We start from the raw sequence: 19,603 nt of genomic DNA, 5'->3' as shown, positions 1-19,603 counted from the left end.
TCTATAGATGTATATGAATGTTATAATGATATGCATTCATTATAATAATATACAGAGTACTTTTACTCTTCTAAAAATACTCTTTTATCCACCTATTTCTCCCCGTTTCTTTACCAGCCTTTGTCAACCACTAATCTTTTTTAATGTCTCTACAGTTTTGCCTTTTTTAGAAAGTTGTATTGTTAGATCAGACAGTACATAGTGTTTTCAGATAGGCTTCTTTCAGTTAGAGTATGAATTTAAAGTTCCTTCATGTCTTTTCATGGCTTGATAGCTCATTTTTTTAGTCCTGAATAAGACTCCACTGCCTGATGGATCAGAGTTTATTATCCATTCACCTCTTGAAACATCATGTATGCTTATGCTTGCAAGTTTGTACAATAATGCAGGTTTTGGTTTGAAAACAGTTTCAATTAATTTAGCTAACAAGGAACATAATTGCTGGGTCTTATGGTAAGAGTACATTAATTGTCTAAGGAAATACCAAACTGCCTTCCAAAGCTATATCATTTTGCATCTCCACCAGCAATGAATGAGAGCTCCTATTGATACACATTCTCATCAGCATTTGATGTTGTCAGTGTTCCATATTTTGGCCACTATAATAGGTATGTAGTGGTATCTCATAATTGCTTCAATTTGCATTTCCCTGATGACATATGATGTAGAGAATCATTTTGTATGCTTATTTGCCATCTGTATATCTTCTTTGCTGAGGTGCCTGTTTAGGTCTTTGGCCAATTTTTAAAACAAGTTGTTTGTTTTCCTATTTTTGAGTTTAAGAATTTTTTGTTTATTTTGTATAGCACTTCTTTATCAGATGTGTCTTTTGCCAAATTTTCCCCCAGTTTGAGATTCATATTCTTAGTCTCTTGACATTGCCTTTTGGAGAGCACAACTTTTTAATTTTAATAAAGTTAAGCTTATCAATTATTTCTTTCATGGATCATGTTTATCTAAAAAGCCATTGCTATACCTAAGGTCATCTAGTTTTTCTCCTACGTTATCTTCACTGAAGTTTATAATTTTGTATTTTCTTGTAGGCTATGATCCATTTTGAGTTAATTTTATTATTAAGAGTGTAAGATCTATGTCTATATATATATTTTAATGTGGATGTCCAGTTGTTCCAATCATAGTTGTTGGAAAGTCTACCTTTGTTCCATTGTCAAAGATCAATTGACTATATTTATGTGGATCTATTTCTGGGTTCTCTATTCCATTCCATTAATTTGTTTTATCTATTTTTCACCAGTATCACATTATCTTGATTAATGTAGCTTTATAATAAGTCTTAAAGCCAGGTAGTGTCAGTCCTCCAACTTACTTCTCCTTCAATCTATTTTTTTTAAATCCTCATCTGAGGATATTTTTCCATTGATTTTTAAAGAGAGTGGAAGAGAGATGGAGAGACAGAGAGAAATATTGATGTGAGAGAAACACATGCATTGGTTGCCTCCTGCACATGCCCTGACCAGCACCTGGGCCAAGGAGGAGCCTGCAACTGAGGTATATGCCCTTGAATTGAACCTGGGACCCTTCGGTCTGCAGGCAGATGCTCTAACCATTGAGAAAACCAGTTAGGGCTCTCCTTCAGTCTTAAAAAAGGAAAACAGCCTCTTATGTATATACACTAGAGGCCTGATGCATGAAATTTGTGCAAGAGTAGGCCTTCCTTCCCCTGGCTGCCAGCACTGGCTTCCTTCTGGCACCCAGGACCCGGGCTTCCCTTGTAGCCCCGGCTTTGTCTGGAAGGACATCCAGTCTAGTTAGCATATTACGCTTTTATTATTATAGATAGATATTTATCTTCACCCACATTCTTTATCACTTCTTGAAAATCCAAGTTTCTATCTAAAATCATTTTTTTTTAAGTCTAAAGAACCGTCTTTACATTTCTTTTAGTGTAGATCAACTGAGAAACAAATCTCCATTTTTATTTATCTGGAAGGATTTTTATTTTGCCTTCATTCTTGACTGCTATATTTTCAAGATATAAAATTCTGAGTTGGCAGATTTGGGTTTTGCTTCCCCCTTTCAGTATTTAAAGATCATGTTTTACTATTTTATGGATTCCATTGTTTCTGATAAGAAATCAGCTATCTTTCATATCTTATCACCCATTTATGTAATGTGTCATATTATTTTGGCTACTTTCAATTTTTCTTTAATTCAAAGTTTTACTATGATAAACCTAGATTTGATTTCTTTTGTATTTATTCTCAATGGAGTTCACTATACTTCTTAAATCTAAAAGTTATAGCTTTCATTGATTTGTGGATTTTTTAGCCATTACTACATCAAATATTTTCTCTGATCTCTTTCTGCTCTTCTTCTAAAATTATGAATATATTATGCAAATCATTTAGTACATTCCCACATGCTTTTGATCTTTTCTTTTTCCCCCCATTTTTTTCTTTTTCATTTCATAGTGGGTACTTTTGATCGTCAATTTTAAAGTTCCTTGAATATTTCTTCCTTCATCTCTAGTCCACTGTGGAGTCCATTTAGTGAACTATTCATTATTTGAGACATTATAGTTTTCATTTTTAAGACATTCATTTGGTCCTTGTTTATATTATTTAAATTTTTGTGTATTTTCCTATTCTTTCAGTATGAGCCTATATTTTTAATATTTCAGTAGTTATAATAGCTTTTTAAAAATACTTGTATGCTAATTTCAATATCTTGATCACTTCAGAATAATTTTCTTTTGATTACCTTTTCCTTTGACTATAGTCCATACACTCTAGCTTCCTAATATGTATAATTTTTATTGCATAATTGACTTTGTTGATGCATTATAGAGATGCTGAATTTAGTTATGCTTCTCTGAAAAGTCATGATTTTTATTTTAGCAGGCAGTGAAATTACAGTTGATCACCTTCATTGGGCAGTTTGGTTTACAGTTTTGTGAGGATCTATTTTAGCTCTGACTTTTATTTTAGGTATATCCTTAGTCAAATCTTAAGAGTAAACAGTATGTCCCCCAGTATCCTTATCTGCTTGCTTTTGGTCTTCCCCAGTGTAATCAAATAAGTGTGTGTAAATGTATGCGTATACTTTCATTTGTGTGTATATGTATACATGTACATATAGTTATTTATCATTTTATAATTGTTATAAACTACTGTACTATTTCTCAACTAGAATTAGGTATAAGTATTTCTTGAAGTTTTTCTGTCTACATTAGCTATCTGATCAAGTATTTTTTCCATCTCTTCAGAAAATACTTCAACCTTGTCATCTATTCATATAAAGAGGTAATATGCTAATTTGTCCGTGATGGTGTCCCTGTAACAACCTATTTGCATATTGATGCACATGCAGCAGGGGGGCGGGTGGCCAGAGCCAAGTTCCCAGGGGTCTGAGGAGAGAGCCTGAGAGGAGCCCGGACTGCAAAGAATGAAGAGGAAGCAGCCACAGGGAGCTCTTCCAATCTCTGCACAGACACCCTACCCAAGCTCCCACACCCCCAGGGGAACGGACAAACACCCTACCCCACCCCTGCACCCCTGGGGGGACGGGGAGGCTTACCAGACGGGGAGAAGACCCAGCCTCCGGGGTAGCTGCAGCCCACACCTCCAACTCCCAATATCTTCCCCCGCCACTCCCGCCAGGGGCATCCACAACAATAGCATGCTGGCGACCACCGGTCAGCACCCCCGGGGCCCATGGCCTGCCACTGCTGGGCCCCCTCCTCTGGGACCTGGGCACACCTCTCATCCCTACAACTCCAGACCCCTACAACTCCAGACCGGGGTGGAGGCAGGCCTGAGTGGCCCCCCGGAGTCAGACCCTTCCCCCCGACAGCAGCAGCACCGTCTCCACAGCTGAACCCCACTGAACCTCGCTGGGGGTGCGGCTAAACCCACCCTCCTTGCCCGCCTGGCTCCGCCCTGGCCCGGCCCCCAACCCGCTACAGGAAATTGAAGCCCCACCCTGTGCAGGAGAAGCTTTTGAACAGGATAGAAATAATGACAATTACACAAGGTCCAGTGTGTAGCTATGGCTTTGCTGCTGTATATGTCCCTTAGCAGCCCCCACACAAATACATGCATAAAGCTCCTGTCTGTTGAAAGAGGGTTAGCTTATTGTTCAACTCTAAAATACCTCAGAAACAAGAGTTTATCTTCTCATTGGTTTATGTCCTCTGAAGTAGAGATGTAATTTCATTGGGATTAAATAAGTTTATGAAATCATTAATTTTCTGTATAACCCTACTTAGCTAGTAAAAAGTTACTCTTAGAACAATCAATGTGCCATTTTGACCTTTTCTTCTATTTAAATAATAAAATTCATGTTAGATATTGGAAAATTGTTATTATAAACTAGAGGCCCGATGAAATTCGTGCAAGAGTAGGTCTTCCTTCCCCCGGCTACCGGCACTGGCTTCCCTCTGGCACCCAGGACCCAGGCTTCCCGGCTTCGACCGGAAGGTCATCTGGAAGGACGTCCAGAAGGACATCAGGTCTAATTAGCATATTACGCTTTTATTATTATAGATTGCTCTAGCTTTATCTTTTGCATCTTAGCTTTTAAACTTGGCCATACCGAATAATACTTAAAATTTCTACTTGGTATTTCTTAGTTGATACATTACTATTTGCCAGATCTTGAGGCTACAAACTGCTTAAGAAAATTTTCTTTTTTGGGGGGAAGGTTCACCCACAAAGTCTAATCAAATTTTAACATCTAAGAAATAGTCAATAAATATTCATTGTTTAATGAATCCTAGATTAAAATACAACAATCAAATTTTATTTCTTATAAAATGATAAACATTAACCAATAGCATTTTAACAAATCTCTCTAAGAAGCCATAGCATCTTTCTGGGAGTCTTTGTAAAGGTGAGGTGTTTACTTCATGATGGAGCCAATCTTAGGCGTGTGTACCAATCTTCTAGGGAAGTATAACTTCTCCTTCTTTGAGACAAATTTGAGGAAGGAACTTATTTAGTTTTGAGATATAGATAAACCAACCAAATTGTGGCAAGAGAGCAGAGAGTAATTATAATTTAGTATGAGTCCTAGATGTATATATTGAAAAAGAAATAAGGCTTGTAGCCTGGCTGGTGTGGCTCAGTGGTTGAGCATCTACCCATGCACCAAGAGGTCCCTGGCTCTATTGGGACCTGGGTTGTGGGCTTAATCCCCAGTAGAGCGTGTGCAGGAGGCAGGCGATCAATGTTTCTCTCTCATTGATGTTTCTATCACTCTCTTCCTTCTCCCTCTCCCTTTCTCACTCTCTCAAAATCAATAAACACATATTTTTAAAAAAGAAATAAGGCATTTAGTATAAACAGGGCCACCGCAACTTAAAAGGGACCTAGATTCCTAGGCCTGACTGGATCTTTGAAAATGGACTCCATTTATTTACTAAACCTAACTTTAGATGTGGAAACAAACAAAATGTGCATGTCCTTTTTTTTTATTCTAGTTCCTCAACCAGGACTGGGCCTTCCTTGGGTTCTGCCTCAAGACAGTGATTTTACTGGTCTACTTTCTCAACAGAAGTCAACACTCCTAATCAGCATTGGACTTAATCTAGTTCATTAAGCATTCAAGGCAATCAGAAGGTTAAATTGCACAGAACAAACACCAGTGAGTGGGTGTGCATGTAATAAAAGTAGGAGGTGTTCCTGGAGGGCAGAGAGTGGCAGACCTGGTAATTTTGTGAATTGTATCATTAATAAAATATATTTTATTCTATTTGATGCTGACTTTAGGAAGGTTCCTGTATGTGATGATTACATTTTTAAGCAGGCAATTTTTTTTCTGTGTCTTTACCCAAGGCTAAAGGGAAATTTAATACAAAATTGAAACAGACTTAACTGAAATGCCCATTAAACTTTTAGTTGTGTCCTTTTAGGAGTTTTTAAGAACTATATATTCAAAGCTACCAATTACAAAAAAAAGGAACTTTAACAATTGCATAATTCATAATAAGGAGCCTACCAAAGAAAAATATGAGATCATGGTTCTATATTTTTAATTCTAAAACATCTTGTAAGTTTTTTTCCTGATTAATAATATTTTTTTTTAAAAAAACTTATGTTTGGGAAGAGACAACCATCTTATTGGTGATTAAATTATTTCAAGTTAATTGAAAGACAAATTTATTTATGTCATTTTTTTTTATATCTCACAAACCTAAAAGAGTACTTTGGCATTATTTAATTAATTATAAAGCCCTTACTCTGAATATTTTTGTTAACATAAATCTATTCTACTTTTATGCATAATGCTGAAAACTATATACTAAACAATATATGAAAGAAGGTAAACTTGGCTAGCATCATTCTGAGCAATCATTGCCTCTAATTCATCTCACGCCTCTCATTCCTAAGAATGACTTGAAAGAAAAAAATAGAAGTTGGAGAGCTTCACTGTATTTCTAGGATCAAATGTCCATAATGCCAAATTACTATTTTAATTTCAATCTATCATCAAACTGTCACACATTAGTCTATATTTTTTAACCCAACATTTAATGAGCTCCTTCCATGTGAAAGCTCCAGCTCTGGGCACTATGGTATATTCAAAGATGTTTAAGGTTGAATCTCTCTTTTGCAGATAGTTTATAATCTATAGGAAAAGTAAACATTTGTTCACAAATATCTATAACATACATGCAAAGCAAGCAAAAGACAAAACTTAGAAAGAATTCCTGGTAGAAAGGCACGCATACCTCAAATGTTATAGTGGTGGCTAAGAATCAGAATGCCCCGGTTCAAGTACTAACCTTGCCAACATGCTGTTCAACTTTGGGAAAATTATTTATCTTCTCCTGCTGTAGTTTCTTCACCTGAAAATTTGGGAAGAACATTTTTACCGCAATAAATTGTTATGAAATGAGACAGTACAGGTAAAATAAGAACCTAGAGGCTGAATACTCTAAATCCTCAATAAATAATGACTATTTCAATTATCCAACACATAAAAGTATCTCATTATTTAAAATTTAGATATACCATATATTGGTTGGAAAAATTAATACTTGGCTATAATATATTATTTTTAAATATGTAGATAGAACAAGCAAAATTCTATCCACATGTGGAAGTAAGCGAGTGGGAGACAAAAGTAAATAAATGGAGGGATGGATGGATGAATGGATGAATCGATAGATAGAAAAGCTGATGTGGTACACTGGGAGGTGGTGATGGTTCTCAAAAGAAAATAATAAGGAAGAGAAGGGAGTAGAAAAGATGGGAAGATTCTAATTATAAAAAGATCATGGAAGACCTCATTGATAATATATTTTCAGTAAAGATCTGACAGAGTAAGAAAATAAGGCACACAACAATCTGAGGAAAGCATTACAGGAAGTGGAAACTGCATCAGGAACTCCTAAGTGTGTATAAAATGTGTGTGGGGAAAAAAAAAGCAAGAAGACTAGTATGGCTAGAACAGAGTAAGTGAACAGAGACAGTAGCAGTTGAGACTTGAGAGGTCATGGGCAAGGTTAAAGGTGTAGGACTTCTAGGCTCTTGAAATATTTTTGATTTTTACTTTGAGTTGAGTAGAAAGCCAGTAGAGGATTTAAAGCCAGAAGTAATAGGATTTGACCTACATGGTTGACAGTAGATTCTGGTTTGGCAAAGATAAAAAAGAAAATAACAACCAGGAGACAAGTTATGAGAATGTGATAATAATTCAGGTAAAAGAAAATTATAAATTTGAAAGTTGTTCCTTTGAAAGTATTAACAGAATTAATATATCCCTAGGTATACAGAGAGAGAGAGAGAGAGACCAATATTGTACCAGCAATAAAATATGGCATATTAGAATAGATGTAGAGATATTAAATGGTATTAAGAAAATATTATGACCAATTTTATGCCACTAAATTTAACAACTCAGACAAAATAGGTAAATTACTTGAAATTTTAAAATGACAGAAAGTGGCACAAGATAAAATAAAATCTAAAGACTCATATACCCGTTAAAATAATTTAACTGCTTATCAAATATCCTTCCACAAAGAAAATTCCAGGTCCAGATTGCTTTCGTGATTAATTTTATGAAACATTTATGAATGTAATACTACCAATCTTACACAAATATTATGAGAAAGTAGAGGAGGAACCATGTACCAACTTGTTTTATTAGACAAACAAAATATTGATAGCAAACCCTAACAAACATATTCCAAAAAGAACATGTTATATACAAATATTACTCATGAATATAGACACCAAACTTTTAAAAAATGTATTTGCAAACTGAATTTAGTGATATATAAGATGATAATATATCATGAATAAGTGGGACTTATTCCAGAAAAGCAAAATTGATTTAACATTCAAAACCAGTCAATTGATTTGACATATTAACAGAATAAAAAAATCTCACATTGCCATCTCATTAGATGCTGAATCCAATACTTACCCCATGATTCATAAAATAATAATTTAATAAGATTATTAACAAATACTAAATCACTTACATTAATAATTAATAAAATTTCAATTAACTCCATAATAATTTAAAACTTTCAGCAATCTGAGAATAGAAGAAATCTTCCCCATCCTGACAAAGTCCACAGCTAGCATTATAGTTAAGAATAAAACATTGAATATACTCTCACTAATTTTATCTGTATTGACCTGGCTGTCTTGAGTCAATAGGATATGATAGGAAAATAAAAGACATATTTATTAGGAAAAAAGAAAGAAATATTCTTTATTCTCAAAGATATGGTTAGCTGCATAGAAAATCCAAAAGAATCTACAAAAACTACTAGAAATAAGCAAAGTAATTTTTTAAAGTCAGAAGATAAAATCTTAGTATATAAAAATCAACTATATTTCTGTATATTAAATTTCAAACTATTTGAAATTTAATTTTAAAATATTTAAAATAACATAAAAACACAACAGACAAAAATAAATTTAACATGTATGGTGCTAGACTCCTCCACTAACAGCTACAAAATATAGCTGAATAAAATTAAACAGTCTTATGTAAATGGAGAGATATACACATTCATGCATGGGAAGACTTAATCATTCAAAGATGTCAGTTCTTACCAAATTCATGTATAGATTCAATAACATCTGTTTAATATTGTTTAAACAAGCATTTTCCAGAGTTATTGAACACGAAAATCCACTTTACTTGGAACAAATATTGACATCTCCAAGAACACTAGTTTGAGAATTACATTAATATGAAAACCACTGATGTATTTTCATAAGAAGAGTTTGAAAATAGAGGAAAAACAGATTTTGAATCCCCAAGATGGCTTTGTCAGCTTCAAAAGCACACTTAAAATTTAGACTTAAATTATATTGTATTTTTCCTAGTCCTGTCTAACTAGAGAGGAAATTCAGTATATTTTTCTCTAAGCACCATATTTTCTATGAAACTATAAATCCCAAAAGGTCAGATGTATACCTGGTTTATTTACTTTTACATTATCCAGTATCAGGCATAGTAACTGCATGGTGGATGCTTAACTCATTTCTTTATTCCTTCATCCATTTATTTCTCAAACATTTAATGAGTTCTCACCATGTGTCAGGTGCTGTTTTAAATCTTGAGAATATAGCAGTAAGCAAAACAAAGCCCCAGCTTTCATAGATCTTAAAATATTTGTAAAATGAAAGAATGTGTGATGCTAATACACATTTATAATTTTACTAGAGGCCCGGTGAATGAATTATTGCACCTGTGGGGTCCCTCTGCCTAGCCTGTGGGATCGGGCCAAAACTGGCTCTCCAACATCCCCCGAGGGGTCCCAGATTGCGAGAAGGCATAAGCCAGGCCGAGGGACCACACTGGTGCATGATTGGGGCTGGGGAGGGACTTGGGAGGTTGGCCAGACGGGGAGGGACTGTGGGAGGGCTCCATGGCGTGTCCAGCCCATCTTTCTCAGTCCTGATTGTCCAGACCCCAGCAGCAAGCTAACCTACTGGTCAGAGTGTCTGCCCCCTGATGGCCAGTGCACATCATAGTGACTGGTTGACCAGTTGACTGTCTGCCCCCTGGTGGTCGATGCACATCATAGTGAGTGGTTGAGAGACCTTAGCATATCATTAGCATATTACACTTTGATTGAACGGCCCACCAGTCGACCTGACACTTAGCATATTAGGCTTTTATTATATAGGATGTTTTCCATGCATATAATTTCATTGGGGTTTCCTAACAATGCTACAGTGTAGGTAGAATGAAGTAATAGTTCTATTTTGAAGATAAGAAAACTGAACATCAGAGACAGCAGGTTGCTAAGAGAACCACAATGATGAAGCAAGGACATGCATCTTGGTCTCCAGAGAGGAAATCTCACTTTCGTTCTTCTTCTTTTAAAATAGGCCAGAGAAAGGATAAAAAGAGACAACCCCTACAACTCAGGATTTATTAAACCTGCCACCCCCTTTTCCCAAACATAGAAAAAAATGGGTGCTTGAAGCACTCGCTTGTGCTCCACAGCAGCAGCTGTGGCTGTGATGATGCCTTGTTAAAGAGAGAAAGAAGCTGCTTTGACAGAAGTTTCCTCTTGTGGCCTATGGAGGATCAGACATTCATCATGCCCTGTTATGTATTTATCACATCTTAGACATTGCCCTCAATAGAACGCGTGTGCGTAAAGCAGATTCCCTCTCTCCGGGGAAGGTCAAGGCTGATGAGTCAATAATTAAAAACCACCTCAACAGTTGACACTTGTGACTCCCTGAAAACCTGCAAAAGGGTCGTGGAAACAAAGAGAAGTTCATTCTTATGAAAGCAAAACACACTCTGTCAATACAGGAGAAGTTATGTGCAAATGAGAGAAAGACCTGAGGGGGCATGGATGGCAATTAGTTTAATGTGAGTTAGAAATTCAGAGATTCCATTCAATACAAGTCTGATGTGAGTGGTTGTATAACCGTAGATGTGCAGAGAGGTGGGCCATCAGAGGACTCTGCACTTGAAGGGGACTTAGAGTTTTAAATCCCCCAGCTTCTGATGACTTACCCTCCCACCCACCAATGACAAAGGTAAAGGGAACAGGAAGATGCATTTTTTTAATTTGAAAAACCACAATAAACAATGTTAAAGCCAAAAGAAAGGCTATTTGTAATAAAGGCATCGCTATATGTAAAAGCTTAAGAGACCATTACGACTGAATGACTGGAATGACTGGAAAGACTGTCGACCAGTTGACCAGTCGCTATGATGCACACTGACCACCAGGGGGCAGACACTCAATGCAGGAGCTGCCCCCTGGTGGTCAGTGCGCTCCCACAGAGGGAGCGCTGCTCAACCAGAAGCCAGGATCACGGCTGGTGAGCGCAGATGCCGCCACATCAGAAGCCTCTCCCGATGCCGCATCAGTGCTACCGAGTGGCGGCAGCAGGCACAGTGGGTCAGGATGAGTGTGAGTGGCACGGCACCCGGCCCTGGCTCGGGCTTCTCCCTGGCCGCTTGTGGCTTGGCGCACTGCTGCATCCCTTGTGGGATGTCTGACTGCTGGCTTAGGCCTGATCCCTGCAGGCCTGGCCCTGTGGGGTTCAGGCCTAAACCAGCAGGCGGACATCCTCCAAGGGGTCCCCAGATTGTGAGAGGGTGCAGGCCAGGCTGAGGGCCCCCTGCATGAATCTGTGCACCGAGCCTCTAGTGTTAAGATAAACCCCAATGCCCTAGCCAGTTTGGCTCAGTGAATAGAGCGTCGGCAAGCAGACTGAAGGGTCCCGGGTTTGATTCTGGTCAAGGGCATATGCAACGGTTGCAGGCTCGATCCCCAGTGGGGGGCGTGCAGGAGGCAGCTGATCAATGATTCTCTCTCATCGTTGATGTTTCCATCTCTCTCTCCCTATCCCTTCCTCTCTGAAATTAATAAAAATATATTAAAAAAAAGATAAACCCCAAATAGCTAAAGACTTCATTGTTGGTGTTAAACAAAAGTATCATATTTCTCCAAAGAATTATTTGATTATTATCAATGAGAATGTGCATTGATACAGCCCTAATGATTGGATTTGGGGTGGAAGGACAGTTGATGGAAGGCTCTTCTGAAGCCTGAGAGCCTATTTTTACTCCTTCAGTTCCCAAGGAGCCAAAGCCTTTCTCCTGGCCGATGCTCCCTGTGAAGTATCATCTACGTTGATTTCATTTCCACAGGCCTCCACGTGCTGGTGTGTGGTGCTGAGTTAATTTAAAAATATCTTTATATGACTTTTTGTCCTCCTTATCTAATTACTAAGAAAAATTCCCAGAAGGATATAGGTGATCTTCTTTAAAATTATGTTTCCTCTTATTGCATTTCAAATGAGAATTTTTTTTCTTCTGAGTCTGCGTCAGCCTATTTATTTCTGCCCCCTTTCCGTTTATGTGTGCTTAGATGGGTTCCTCCATGTGTCTCCAATTTCTTAGATGAAAAATGATAATGAAAAGAATACTCACCTCCTATGGTTTGTGAGGAGTAAATGATTTCTAATAGTGTTCTGCACATAATAAGCAACATATGTGTTGCTTAACATTTTTAATTTTTATGCCCTGCATGTCCAATGATCATAACTAATTAACCCATTCATGTAGTGTATTGTCAACACAAACTTAATGAATTCTTTATAGTTACAGAGTCTTGTGCTAGGATACATGATATACAAAAGTGAATTAAACAGTACTATATAAACATACAAATATATATGGATAAGGACACATATGTAATCAGAGCCAAATAATTTGTAATCTGGAAAGGACAAAATAGTTTGAATCACAAAGTCCAGGCTCTCTTATTTCCCTCATCTTAATGAATTTCCAATGCCTGACTGGACAAGTGAATCAAAAGTGTACCTCCCACATTGCCCAGTAAGCCCAGTCCATTGTAGGTATGTAATAAGTGCTCAGTAAAGAGATTTGAAAGTAGCATAAGCAACAGTCATGAAAGATAGATTGATCTGTGTGCTTCACATCCCAGCTGAGTATTACAACATCCCTAAATCTACACTGAACGCTAAGTCTATCTGGACATTGGAGATGTTGATGCCAATAAGGAAATGGCAGACGGGGAGGGAGACACTCATTATTTCCAGAAAACTGCATGGATGCCGGCTGTGAAAGATGCTTCATGAGCCACTCAGAGCCTTTTGTTATTGACTGTTCACAGGCAACTGCTTGTCATCTGGCTCCTGACAAGAGAATGTAGTTTTCCAAAGTGAAATCACTTTCCTAGGTAAATGTATCTTGTGATCTATTCCACTTTAATGGAACTGACATATTTGGTGTTGGATGCCTTCCGTGTGAAGATTTATCATTTAATTATAACTGAGAACACTGACTAAATCCCAGCTGCTTGGGGAAATTACCTATCCGAAATGTAGGATTCTCAGTAAAAGACCAGAAACTTATTTCTGATCCACGGACTCAAGATATGGAATCCCTAAAAGTAACAAATGTTTCAGGCTCCAAGAAAAAGAGATGCCCTAATTATGAGGTATATAGTATATTCCAAATTAGAGGAACACACACATGATCCACTCTGAAAGGTGTTTTAGTGGTTTGGAAAGAGATATGGTAATTCCTCCCTCCACGTGGCTATCATATGCCCCTCTACCTCTATCACTTGCGACCTATGGCATCCGGGAAAACATATCTCTTCGTGCCTCGTGGGGAACCACGCTGCCTAATCATTCTGTTACGGTGAAAGGAAACAGAGAATGTTGCTTCTGGGCTTTTCAGTTTTTGCTCTCATAACCTCAAAACAGCATTAAAGGATGGAGCTTTCAGGCACCTATTTCATTAAGGAAATTAATTCAATGTTACAGAGAGATATGGGGCTTACACCATTTATTGCTATGATGGATACCTTAGGTCTGGCTTCAAGCCTCAGAGACAGTTTTGTGCAAGGAAGCACTGAGTTCTGTTTTACAATGCAGAATTCTGAGCAGGGGTTCTCAGTCCTGGCTTTATGTTATAATCAATTGGGGATCTTTAAAAAAAATACCAGGGCCTTGCTCCCCACTTTATAGATTCTGATTTAATTGGCTTGGGGTATATAGTCTTGGCACTGGTATGTTTTAAAGGCTCCTAAGAGGGTTCATATGTACAGGCATGGTTGAGAATCATTGCCCAGTGTAAACTTATCCAAGGCAGTGGCAGAAAGAAGAATCTTAAATTGTAGAATGTCTCTGGTAAAAGCTGAGTCTCCTCCCTGGCTCCAGCTACAGATGGACATGACTGCTATAGTTCCAGCTTCTGCGGGTGACCCCAAGTTTTGGGCTGTAGTGACATCTTTCGTTCCTTGTCCTTTTAGGCAGAAGGAAATAGTGGCCCGCAGGTGCTAGTGTGGGGCCTCAGCTCTCCCATTTCCTTAGGTTACCTTTGTTTTAAATGCTTGAAGAGAGCTCTGTTTTACTGGACGGACTCTTGGTGATAGATATCCCTTCTTTAGAAAATTTCCATCACACATTATATTTTCAAGTTAGTCACATTTCTTTGGTCCCCTTAAAATTTACCAATACTTGCTTCTATTTCCTCTCCTCATATTTTACCTTAATCTTTCCTGATCAAGCTTTCACTTCCACTAATCCAGCTAATCAATTCTTCAAACGGGATCAACTGTGAAATAGAATCAATAATCTCAGTCGCTATCTTACATGACTTCTCAGCAGCATTTGACACATTTAATTATTCTCTTTTGGATAAGGGTTTATCACTTGGTTTATGGGGTTCCCCATTTTCTATTGGTATCTCCATGTTAGTCCCCTTTTCTGGATCCTCTTGACCTCCTGAACCCTAAATAGAGTTAGAGTGCCAAACGGATCAGTCCTTGCCTCCCCCAGAGATGCCGCCCACCTGAGGCAGAGGGTGCAGGGGAAACACTGTGTTCTTCTTTCCCTTATCTGCCAATCTCTCCCCGTTTTCTCCCATTGGCCAAACCCAGCGGAAGCCTCCTAACCAGTGAGCATGGGAAGTACCACCTGCTGACTCAGATTTTGCAGACCCAGGGAGGCCCAAGGAGTAGATATGAATGGGAAATATAATTGTTCCTTTGTTTACTCCTAGGAATAAACAGAGAGGGACACATTGATGCAGGAAAAAAAAAAAGAGAGAGAACAAAGAGGAAAGGTGATTTGGTAGCAAATAAAAGGATCTGCATCACTCTCAAACCTACTCTCTTCCATCTTGGGAAAGGGCAGACAATCAGCAGTCCTGCTGGCTGTAGCTGATAAAGGAGCTTCAATCCAAGTGCATCTCACTATCTCCTTGTTAGGCTTAACCCCATCATGTTGGCTTCTTGTAAGATCTATTCCAATGGCTTCTTGTAAGGTCTCTGCTTTTGTTATATTGCCCTGCAATCACTTGCCTACACAGAAGCCAGGGTCTTCTTTTTAAAATTGAAACAGATCTTGTTGGTCCCTTGCTCAAACACTTAGCCTCAGGCCCATGGCCCATACTCACACAGATTACGTGGTGCCCAGTGTGGACTAAGAAATGAATGGCGCCTGTCATTAAGCAAGTAGAGACCCTGAACGCAGCAGAAATTCATGACTGTGGTCTCTGGAGCCACACAAGATAGATCCAAACTGCCTTGGTCTCACCCCTATCATTCTGCCCCTTGATCACTACACCACAGCAGCCACACTGGTCTTTATTTTTTATAATACATTTTTATTGATTTCAGAGAGGAAGGGAGTGGGAGAGAGAGATAGGAACATCAATGATGAGAGAGAATCATTGATCGGCTACCTGCTGCATGACCCTTACTGGGCATGATCTTTCTTCTCTGGGATATGCCAAACTTATTTAAATCTAAGGGAGCTTGCATTTGCTGTTTCTTTAACTCAAATGTTCTTCACCCACACCTGTGCGTGTCTTGCCCTCATATTTAATTCAGGCCTCTGCTCAGGATTTTTTCTCTCATAGAGGCCTTCCATATCCACCTGTGTAAAAGACAGCCCTGAGCCTGAAGCTAGTCTCCTATTAATTTGGTTTACTTTCCTTGCATTTATCTACCAACATTATATTGTCTATGGAAAGAATATTGTCTCTTCTTCTCTATAAAATATTAGCAATTTTTTTCTTGATCTCTGTTATGACTCCGGTAACATGAACGAAGCCCACAGTAGGAGGAGCTCAATATATTTTTAAATAAGTAAAATAAAAACAATCAATGAATACATGGTGGGAATTTGCTCTTGCCAGAACTGAAAGTGTCCTTTATGTAAATGCCGAAGAAGTTATGACTGCCGAAGAAGTTACCACCAAATACTATATAAATCTCAGAGGGTCAGAGTGTTGCTGTTTTCCATGCAGAAGTCGAGGAAGTGATTTTCTGCCAAGCCCCATCTCACACATGGGCCTCAAAATACATTTTATTTTCATCAGCGTTTTCCATGCTCTCCCAAACAATTCCTCCAGGCACTAGGCCCAACCGCACACCCAGACTCTCAGTCTCACAGGGAAATTGTTCCATCAACTTCCTACCCTTATTCAAATCGTAGAGACTAGAACTCAGCGCAAGGGGCCAGGGAGAAGAGTTGCCATGGATATCCCCTCTCGTTTCTAACTGTATTTCCTGAGCTTCCAAATCCATTGTTCTTAAGGATGTCACTGACAATGGAGGGCAGCATTCTGGGCACAGAGAAGAGGGTGTGCTATCTAAGAAGGCAGCATCTGATCCCCAGCACAGCCAGCCAAATGATTCTGTAGTCAAATACATCTTATTAATAAATACAGGTTATACAAATGCAAGTTACATTGACTTATTTACGACAAAATGATAGGATGTCTGAGGTGTGCTTTAAAATAACCCAGTGGTAGTAGGGAGAGGACTGGGAGAAAAGAGATGAAACCAGATTGGCAAACAACTGTAATTTAAAATCTCAGTGATGGGTGCCTGACTATGCCCCTGTGTACTCTTCTACCATTTGTGTCTGAATCTTTCCACAACCAAGAGTCCAAATAAATAAAGAAACAGGCAAAAGAAAGGAATTATTAGTTCAACATCAGCAGAATACCAAACACATTGGCGCTTTGTTTGTAGTTCTGCATTGTCTGGTATTATTCTTCCTTTAACATGCTTCCACTCAGCTGGCCACCTGCCCAGGCACAGCCCTATTAAGCCTGACCTTTGTATTGTCCAAAGTGGTTCTTTTCTACTTTCACTAAGGGTCTACCTCGTATTCCTAATCAATTTATGGGTGAAAAAATCCAGCCATCTAGGCTAAAGCATTTTTCTTTTTTGGCTGTCTCTTATCAAAACACCTGTGTTCTTGCTAGAATTGCTTTTGGTCTTGAAAATTAATGAACAAATTCTCTCTTAATTTTCCTTTCTTCCTGTTGATATTTATGACCCTGAACAAGAACGAGCATTGCAAGTCAATACTTGAAAAAAAAAAAACCCTCAGAAATTCTTTGGCCTCGAGAGTGGGCACTCCTGTAGTAACCCTGCTAATCAGCAGCAAACTTCGTGCCCGGGGAGACGTTTCAGTAGGTCTGGCTCCTCACAAACAGAAGGATGACGTGTATTAACCGCAGGGAAACCTTCTGACCGAAGAACCAGGGCGCAAACTTCAGCAAGGTGATTAACTCCATTCTGAAACACGTGGGGCAGCCTGGGACAAAGACCTGCGGTACTTGGCATTCATCGGCCTCAGTGCATCTCCGAGTTTTACTTCCCATCTGCTCCGTATTATCTGTTTCCTGCCAGGTTCCCAGTGTTTCTATGCTGTTCTAATTGTTTTCATACTTAAAAAAATTAATTTATTTTAAAATGTTACAGATTTTAATATTAGTTACTTCTCCCAGGAGAAGTTGAAAGAAGCCCTAAAGAATGGATAGTGGGATTTCAGCACTGAGGCCACTCTGGAAAGGATACGATTTTCCTTTAGGAAACTTGACCAGATTCTTCACATCTGGAAAAAGCAATAATGAAAAAATCTTGCAGGCCTGGCTTCTAGTTTGTACTCCAGCAATAACTAGTTCAGTGACTGGGGAGAATTGACTTACCCCTCAGGACCTCTGTCTTTTTCTTGCATAAAATGAAAGTGCTGAACTGGGGCTGTAACATCCCCGAGCCCAGCTTCACACCTGCATGCAGGTGGTGTGCCCTCCAAACGTGTGCTAAGTGAATGAAGAGAAACTACTTCCAGCGTTACCATTCTAGGATGCTAACTTGCACCTTGAAAGCAATGATCTACTTATGTGCCTGTCTGGGCCAGGTCTCAGCCACTTGACCAATGTGCTAGCAAATTCCATTTGCTTGGTTGGAAACTGACAGAAAATGGGGCCACATTCTCTAGTAGTTCACATTCTTATAAAACACTAGAGGCCCGATGCACAAAAGTGTGCAAGAGTAGGCTTTCCTTCGCCCGACTGCCAGCACCAGCTTCCCTCTGGCACCAGGGACCCGAGCTTCCCCCGCAGCCCTGGCTTCATCTGGAAGGACATCCGGTCCAATTAGCATATTACACTTTTATTATTATAGAGAAAGTTCAAGGGAACTTGCAACTGAGAGAGGTAATCTGTGCTTCAGATAGATAGCTGGTTCATATTTGTGCAGGGGACAGGGCAGGTCCTTAAACAATATAGGTGAATTATAGACTGTAAAGTTCTATATAAAGAATAAGACAATCAAAATATACAATATAAAGTAATAAAGAAGGGCCACAGCCATGGAGTGGCATCTATGGAATATGTGCTTTAAAGATTCAGACCCTTCACTGAGAGGGATAGTGGTGTTTCTACAATGCATTTCTTAGGATAGTTTACATTTTCTGGAATATTGTGGAAAATATGTCAACAATGCCAGATTTCTATGGTTTTTTAGACACTGGATAACATACTTGCTAGAATACATTTCTTTCTATATTCACGTTTATTTATTCCCTCAATAAGTTCTCATTTGAAGATACGATAAATGCCAACTACTCTGTGAGTTATAGGGGCTATAAAGAAGAAAATACAGCCCTTTTTACTGACAATCTCATGGTGTAGTTGGAAAGGTGGATAGGTAAACATAATTGCATCAATGTAACAAGTGTTGTAGAGAGATACTTTGAAATAGTGTGATGCAATACTTTAAAATAATATAGAAGGACAGGGTAAAAAGTACCTAAATCTTAAACTGAAGGGCTAAAAGTGGCTTTATTGAGGAAGTAGATGAGCAGAGTGAATGAATTTCACTTCCAACTATGTATGTCCCTATCCAAAGAAAACTGAATTATTAATTTAGCACACAAGGTAAATAAGGAAGAATATCAGAGATGAGATTAAACTTAGCAGAATTCAGTGAAGGAACTGAAAAGTTGAGATTTTACATTTTAGTCATTAGGGAATTGTGCAACTCTTTAAAAGATAAGTTAGTCTTTGCTACTACATCACAAAGATAAAAAGCCATTTTCACACATACCAAGGGTACATGCAAGCAACATAACATCGGTGTTGATACAAACATTGATCACCTGGCTGAGGTAGTGTTTGCCAGGTTTCTCCACTGTAAAGTGATGGTCTCCTTTTTCCATACAGTACTCTTTGAAAGGAAGTCACTACATGCAACCCAATCATAAGGAGAGGACATTATACCACATCTCCTTGAGGGTAGATTATTTTGAATTCTTCTGCCTTATTTTGTTGTTTATTCATTTATTTTTATCAGTATGGCACTCAT

The sequence above is a fragment of the Cnephaeus nilssonii genome, assembly GCF_951640355.1.
Source record: "Cnephaeus nilssonii genome assembly, chromosome: 8".
Classification (NCBI taxonomy): Eukaryota; Metazoa; Chordata; class Mammalia; order Chiroptera; family Vespertilionidae; genus Cnephaeus; species Cnephaeus nilssonii.
Note: the sequence above shows the minus strand (reverse complement) of the source record.